The sequence below is a fragment of the Pollicipes pollicipes genome, unplaced genomic scaffold (assembly GCF_011947565.3).
Source record: "Pollicipes pollicipes isolate AB1234 unplaced genomic scaffold, Ppol_2.1 Scaffold_4295;HRSCAF=5057_pilon_pilon_pilon, whole genome shotgun sequence".
Lineage (NCBI taxonomy): Eukaryota > Metazoa > Arthropoda > Thecostraca > Pollicipedomorpha > Pollicipedidae > Pollicipes > Pollicipes pollicipes.
Window position 1 is genome coordinate 29,204,603 of NW_023596461.1, and position 8,392 is coordinate 29,212,994.

An 8,392-nucleotide genomic window follows, 5' to 3' on the forward strand; every position below is an offset into this window, starting at 1 on the left:
GGCCAAAGGCAGGCCAATTTCAGTGGCGCAGGCAGGTGGCGCAGGGGGCACGTGCCCCATTCCCTTATGTCCCGAAAGGTCTGAGAGGCTCCTTGGGACCGACAATGAAGGGCCCGGTTAAAGTGGCCCAAAGGCCCCGAAGGGCTGGCCGGCCGTTACTCCAAGGATCACAGGACGGGGATCCCCGTTCTGCGAGTTGGGCAGTCAAATGCCAGTCGGAGGGCTGTTTGCGCCGATTGGGGACCTCCCCAGATCACGCCCTCTATGACGAGCAGGCGCCACCGGTACCGAACAGTCGGCTGCGTGTAGGTCGGAATGTGAGGGCCCATTTCCCAAGCAGGGACATGGTTGGGGCCTGCAGTTTGCAATAGACGGGGCTCCTGCGTCAATTGGGGGGCCCCGCCAGGGGCTCTTCGGTACCGATGATCAAGTTCCCGATAGGAAGGTTTAGGCGCTGGCTGTAGGCACATCAGGGATGCCGGCAGCGGTAAAAAAGCTTCTCATTTAACGAGTATGATCGGTGACAAAAACGGCCACTTTTGCGAGCCAACTGGTGCCAAAATTACGAAAAAGCAACAAATTACAACAGACTAGACCATATTACAAGAGACCATTCTAGTTAGACGAAACTCAAATCTCAGTAATGGTCTGTACTTGCTAACGCTTGTAGCGTGAGCTTGTTTACAGCACATGTCGAAACGTTAACGTTTCGCTGTATGGGTAAACTGGGCCACAAGATAATCCCAAACAAAGAAACGTTAATCAGGATAGTTACTGGCGGGTGACAAAAATCGACTGCAAACTATATTATATCAGCGCTGACATCACAGATCAGTGGTGACACAGCGCTTTTCCAATGCCCTTTACATCATTGTTTTTCATAGATTTTTCAGTGAAACTTCACGTAACATATTAAACAGCATAAAATATAGAGTCGCGGAAGCGATTACAAGTCGCAAGAATCGTGGCTGGCCACAACATCTTGCGACGAGCGCGACAGGCTTGCCGCGCGGCGTTTTAAAGCGTTGTGTCATCTGAGAGTGCCATCTGAGACAGATGGGCTCGAATGCTTGCCTCGCGGTAATGCATTGGGCTCAGTGCAAAGTGGTTGAATGCCGTTGGTAGTGATCATGTCGTAGGGAGTTGACTGGCTTCAAGAACGTAGCCAATCATCAGGTTTTTAAGGCGCTGTGCGGCCTTTCTAATAATCTACCTTGGAGGGTGTCCCTGGCAACAATGACACTAAAAGCTCCGCCGATCTAGGAGCCTTGTAGTTTGTGGGTGCCCGAAGTGCAGCTTTAGAGGCCAACGGAGGACATTGGAATAACCGGACTCATCTGGGATTCATCATGTCAAGAATTCATCTACGGCTTCCTGTTGCTGAGAGAAACAGCGGCTTTGAGGTAAAATATCGATTGCCGAGCATCGCCGGTATAGGCCTCTCACGTCAGTCGCACCTCAGACTTACTGTTATGACCGGCGGACAGGCGTGAGATAAAGCGCTTTTAATCGTCATTGGATTATATTTGGTGCTAAATGAAGGTGATAGAGGCGTTCATAAATAACGTCTTGTGCATTTGCTGATAGCGTTATTGCATGGATTTCGTACTAAACTCCGTTAATTGAGACCGTGATGGGAAGTGCGAGTATTGCGCCGGTAATGATTAAGCAATGATAGTGAAGGTCGCCAACGCTTCCTGCCGATTGTACGATGACGTCACAAAACCAAGAATGATATTGTTTTCAGGCGTTTGTAGACCCACGTTATCTGTAACTGTAGGGCAACAGAGATGTAGTTTTCCCAAATACGTAGTGGTGAGGGGAGGGGGAGGGAGCACAAGAGGAAAAAATCGTTGAGCCTGCTTCCAAGACGCACTTCAAACGGTTTTCTCCGCAGATTTAACGCATTTTCTGTTTAGAGGTAGGAGCGGAAGCGTAGTGTCTTTACATCAGTTTTGGGAGGGCTGAATCCTAAAATATGATGATTTATGAACAGCAACGATTCAAAATGATAACTAAAATGGGAAACTGCATGTCGGGTTATGACGCACAATCCACCCACCCCATCCCCAAGCGAATAGGAAACTACGGGTTTTTGGGCTGGTTGTGTTAAGTATGCCTTCATCAAATAATTTATTTAGTTAAGTCTTAACCGTCATTCGCTGTACCACACCCAACAAATGATACTTAGGTGCAAATGAACTTCCGAAAAGAAAATGCTTGAGGGTTATGTCGCATTGCATTTCATTTGTCATTGTAATTTCTTGCACTTCGAGCTGTATTGCAACGGCTTCTGGTAGACTACCTTTTCACCCCTGAATCCCAGCTAGTGGCGTCGTCACCTCAAAAGTCAATCAGAATGCATCGATTCCAGGACCCGCTGGGGCCGCGCTATTACGGCCAGCGACCCCCAACGCCGACCAGTTAGCTAGGTGTCGGTCTGAGCATGGAACCCATTTCCCGAGCAGGAACAGGGCCGTGACCCGCGATTTGCGTTGGTCCGGATCCCTGAAACAATAAGGGCTCCTGTATCGTTCAGGGCTCCTACAGTGTCTAGCAGAAGGTCCTGTGTCGGCAAGGAGTCCCGAGCTGGCTAGGAGAACATGTAGTGATCAGCAGACTTGTGTTCGACACAAATTTTGGAGTCAGCTCAGGACTGGCTTACAGATTTTAGGATCCAATTCAGCTCACGGCTCATAGCCCTCCCAACTGTATTTTTCACTGGCTCGGTTCAGACTCATTGCTTGCATTGAGTCATTTTAATCATGAGTCACATAGCTTGCAAATCAAAGATATCTGATTCAGTTTTAGCCAGTTAATACATATATCATACAAATGTATATATATATATATATATATATATATATATATATATATATATACATACATACCTAATAACATAGAAAACAACGTACACAGCCAATTGGCATGTTTGTAGTTTGAACCTACCAATTGCAGTGCTGCAAACGATACCTGTTCTGTGGCCTGTTACCGACCATCCCTCTTAAGTCTCAGTTATGAGGCTAGCATATTCTATCTGACATCTACGACCCGAACCCACTGGTTTTATATCATGCATTGGCGGTCTGCACCTGCCAGGTGCCAGCCAAGTGCATTCATACGTAGGCAATCTCATTTCCACTAGCGAGCACCAGCCACGCCGACGGCGATGGAATCACATATGTCAGCAGCTGAACATCAGATGGAAGGTCTTGCAATAGCGATAGGCTAGCATAAGTTACATACATAATATGGCCTTCTCGACGGCAATGGAATCATATATGTCAACAGTTGAACATCAGATGGAAGGTCTTGCAATATCAATAGGCTAGCATAAGTTAAATACATATGGCCTTATCGACGGCGATGGAATCACATATGTCAGCAGTTGAACATCAGATGACAGGTCTTGCGATAGCGATAGGGTAGCATAAGTTACATACATAATATGGCCTTATCGACGGCCATGGAATCACATATGTCAACAGTTTAACATCACATGGAAGGTCTTGCAACAGCGATAGGCTGGCATAAGTTACATACATAATATGGCCTTATCGACGGGGATGGAATCACATATGTCAGCAGTCGAACATCAGATGGAAGGTCTTGCAATAGCGATAGGCTAGCATAAGTTACATACATAATATGGCCTTATCGACGGCGATGGAATCCCATATGTCAACATCTGAACATCACATGAAAGGTCTTGCAATGGCGATAGGCTAGCATAAGTAACATACGTAATATGGCCTTATCGACGGCGATGGAATCACATATGTCAACAGCTGAACATCGCATGGAAGGTCTTGCAATAGCGATAGGCTAGCATAAGTTACATACACAATATGGCCTTACCTACTTACTTGAACCTCATAAGTATTACCGATTACAGTGGCATTTATCACAAACCTCGCAAACAGTGCCAGCAAAAATCTACTTCAGTCCAACCATGTCTTTCAGCCAGCAGGGAACTGAACTGTGGTGAACCCTGACCAACTGAAGGAGAGACAGGATAACCCAGGCGCCTACTGTTTTTCCACCAGGATACCTTAAACTCTCTTGTCAGGTGAGACTTGTCCTGTCTCTTGTCTCTTGTATGATGCATTAGGAGTCAAAACAGGTTTCAGCGCTGGATATAGATTATTGCTGTGGTCTACTTTACCCGCATTCTAAGGTCACTTAATTTACAGGCAAAATTCGCACAAGCTGCATGTTGGGTAGCAAAAGCATGTTGAGAGCAATTCAAGTAGTTAAGAATGAGTGGTCAGGTCGGGCGGTTTCGTTTCAGAGCAGGGGGCCTGACGGCACCGCGCGCTGCCAGCATACTTCTCTTCTTGACATGGGAGACTCTCTGACTCGGGCAGTTGGCTCCAGGAAGACGTCAGACACCACAATAAGGTAACAAGATCCACCATCGCCGCAGGTGGCCAAATAATCGTCACAGAAACATCGGTTCGGCCTTAGGTGCCTGTTGGACATAAGCGGAGGCCGTAAATAGACATGTAGTCCACAGATGACGCTAGTGGTCGCCGAAAAATGGTTCCGGGTAGGTGCGAGTTGTAGCCGGAAGCGCGGTCTCCTCCGCCGCGGGCGTGCCGGTTGTAAGGACCTTGAGGTGGATGTTAAGGCCTTGAGGCGGTTGCTGGGGTCTTGGGGCCGTTGCTTTTGTGTGGTCGTTCGTTGATCTCTGAGGCGTTGGGCTGCACGTGGTCTGTGTCCTGGATGGTTGATTATCCCGGGGCATTGGTAAAGTCTCTGCGCTGAGTTACAAACTATAGAGCCGCGTTGTCAAGTATATCCACGTAAGAAGTGAAGGGCGGAAAGTGCGAGATTGCTGCTACACAGCCCAGCTCTTGGGATGGAGGGCCCTCGTTCTGTAGTGGGGCCCTGACTGACACAGGGTCCTTCAATTGTCTCGCTGTGGACTCTCATAATAAGGTATCGCATCTCCCGTTATTGTCGAAGGGTCCCGGCCAACACACTAGCGCCCCGACCAATGGATGCTGTGATGTTCGGAGGTCAGTCCTTGCTCCTGATCACCAGGCTTGTTTTTTACTCGAGCTGGATCATAAATCGACTCATGGGCCAATTATTTCGGGATGAGTCGTGAGCTTAAGTGATTCATTAAAAAAGAAAATGTTGCTTTGAGTCATGAATTCCTTGTAAATTTCATGGGCTGAATCGCGAGACAATCATTACTAACAATGTTGTGTCAGGGGGTCATATGACTCAAGTGAAAATGGTAACATGAAACGCAGCACACCCCATAGAAATTAAGACCATTTCAGTGTGTTGAAAGGAATAGCACGCAGTGTTAGTTATCAAACTTGTTGCAAAATCGGCACAGAGTTTACTTTTGTTATTTCTAAGCAGCAAGCACACGATTGTTCGTCCTGAACTAAAACATGCCAAATCTCAGCTAGGAACCAGAGGATATTGCACGGCACGGACACCTTACATTCTTATATGCTATCCTTAAATCAGTAAAGGATTGTCTGCTACCTGTAACATGAAAGGGATAGGCATATTTTTCATTGTCAATTGTCACGGTAAAGAGCAGCAATGAATTTTGAGTTCGCTCCCGCTATTCGTTTCGATAAAAATATGTTGCCAAAATATCAACGCATCTATATCTTCATTCTCCTGGTTTTCTCCGAGGAATAAGACTATTACCGCTGTCTCATCTATGTGTATGATGTTCCTCGCAAATGCACTTAACAACTTACGAAAAATGAAGAAGTCCAACCTATGGTTGCCTGAAAACGTTAACGGTGATGGTGGAGGTGGCTGTCCTTGCCTGTGTTGTCATCTTCATCGTGCCGGGCCCGTCTTTGTCATCTGGCCTGAAACTGGAATGAGTTGCTAGACACCACGTCTTTTTTGCGTGCACAAAGCATACTGGCCAAATTGCCGGTGGGGCCCCAGCTTTATCATATGTGGGGGTCTAACCCCACTGCTACTTCCCCCGTCCTGTCTTATCCTTCTTCTTTCTTCTTCCATCTCTCCTACCGCGTGTTTCTCTTAATTTTCTTCTCTTTCTGTCCCCCCGCTCGTCCTCCTCGGTCTTTTTTTATAAGTTAAGATAGTCACAATCGTCAAGTTCTTTGAGCAGAACCAACTAGCCAAATAAATCGTAAAAAATCGCCTTGATCCTACGCGCTCACAATCTCAGGGGCTCGCTCACAATAAGAGCAGTGAGCATGGATGCAGTTTCTGTGCACACAGCAGGCGTGCGCCACTGCAGAAAACACCAGGTGGCGGGCGCGGGGCGCGCGGGAGCGACACTCGTAAAGTAATGCTGTCTCGAAGTCTTTGGAAATCATTTATGCAATCCACATATGAGACAAAGCGTATATTTCACGTTGCAATTGGCATTTACCCACTAAACAAATTGCCCGTTACAGCAACACCAAGAAAAGACAGCCTACATTTGTTTTTCACATCAACTACCAGATTCCAGCCTCCATTCGCTGCGTTATAAACGCTAAAATAGCACCTGCCAAATTCTCCCGGACCGCCTACTGAGCGCAGCAACTGAAGTCCTAACACGATCAAAGGTGCTTCTCTCAGATACGGTTTTATTTTCGTCCGTCCACTGGCTGCTGCCTACGGTTAGACGCGAGACCGACGCCGTGTATCCTACCGAGACTAGAATGCCGGACGTCGCGGTTTTTGTTTCTGAGACTTGCTTCTGAAAGTTGTATTGGATAATGCATTAATGCGCATCAGCTAATGTTACGCTATGAAGTGCAAAAAGACATTTCTAGACAACAAAGTTTCTCTTTTTAGCAGATATGCTGCTCGATGCGTCATCGTTTGATTACGTCATGAAACGTTTCTATGACATCAGAATCGTTGCCGAACTGGCCTTGCGAAATTGTCATCGTGGCGGATGTCATCGGGCTGAATCCCCTACACTACTACAACTGGACGAGAAATGGCGCGTTAATTGGCGTGTGTTCGCCGAACCCAAATATCATTATGTGCACGTGCTTTAGCGCCTTCTCGCGGTCTTCTTGCATATTTGTTCCGTGATTTTATATTGGTTACGTGCATTTAAACAGTCAATTACGGCGCTATTATTAAGCTATTCCAATCCTAGTCTTATTTGCGCCATAACTAGTTTCAATACCCAAAGTCCTGTATTATGTGGCATAAAATGAACCCATTGCATGGCTTGAGGGTTAACTGCAGTCCGCTGCTGTCAGATATCATGTTGACATTCTGCAAACTCGGGTGATTTGACGATCATAATTTGCTTGATCCTGAGCACTACACGGCCAATGAGACGGGATTATTCGTTTGACGTTTTTATGGCGTCATACATGCCTCAGTGACCTTGATATAGTCCGCACGGAATGTTCTGCAAAACTTTGCGGGGGTCAAGCTCAGACACCGAAGGATTTTAGGTCTTAAAACGGGCGTGCTGTGAGCTGCACTGAATAATCCCAAAATGGATCTCTTAGTTCAAAACCCCACACAAATATGGAGGGACACTTCCTTTCAGTTTTATCTTTTTTGTCTGGACATTCCGTGCTGATGCGACTTTTGTATGCTCACTACCATCTCCATACTTACCACTGTATAATGCTTAGAACTGTCAGGACTTTTACTACCAAGTACATAGCGGGAACCATCGTTCCAGTAGCCAACGAGGTACACAACTACAGCATCCGAGCCGCAAACTGCATAACACAGCCACGTTCTCTAATTGAAACTGGCAAACACCGGCGGTGAATCAGAGGAGTCACCATACTGAGCCATGCCGATATTGATCCGCATTCAACATCATTCAGTGGAGATTTGATCCGTGCATCCCTTCTAAAAACCACTAAAAGTCCGAATGTACATGTGCGCACTTTGCGCCTCGTGTAAGTGATGCCGCGGTTTTCATTCCCATCGTTTTACCATCTATTGACGTGCCCGGTGGAGGGCCACCATGGTTGCGGGTCCTGGATCTATGCACATCTGAATCTAAATCTGAATTATTGACACATGGTTTAGCTGTTTCCAAGCGAAGCTCGCATCGAGCGCAACTTTGATGCTTCGTAACCCATGAGCCGTGATTCGCAGTACCGGGCCCAGTCATCATAGAAAACCCTCACGGGCCTTCCCCCTCGCTCTCCCCAATAGTAATATCCATGCCCAGTAGATGCAGCAGCACCGCCTCTCGCTTCCGCGCGAGATCAGACGCAGAACACCCAATCAAATCTTTCGGCGGGGCGGCCGCCCGCTTCGGCCGTTGCAAAATCGATGCAGCGGCGACTCAAGTCTGGCCGGCCGCCGTCGTCATGGCAACTGGTCAATGCGTCGGCGCGGACCGTACAATCGATGCGGCCGGGGAGTCGGCGGCGCCCGTCGTCGCCTCCCCGCTCCGTCGGCGATTTTC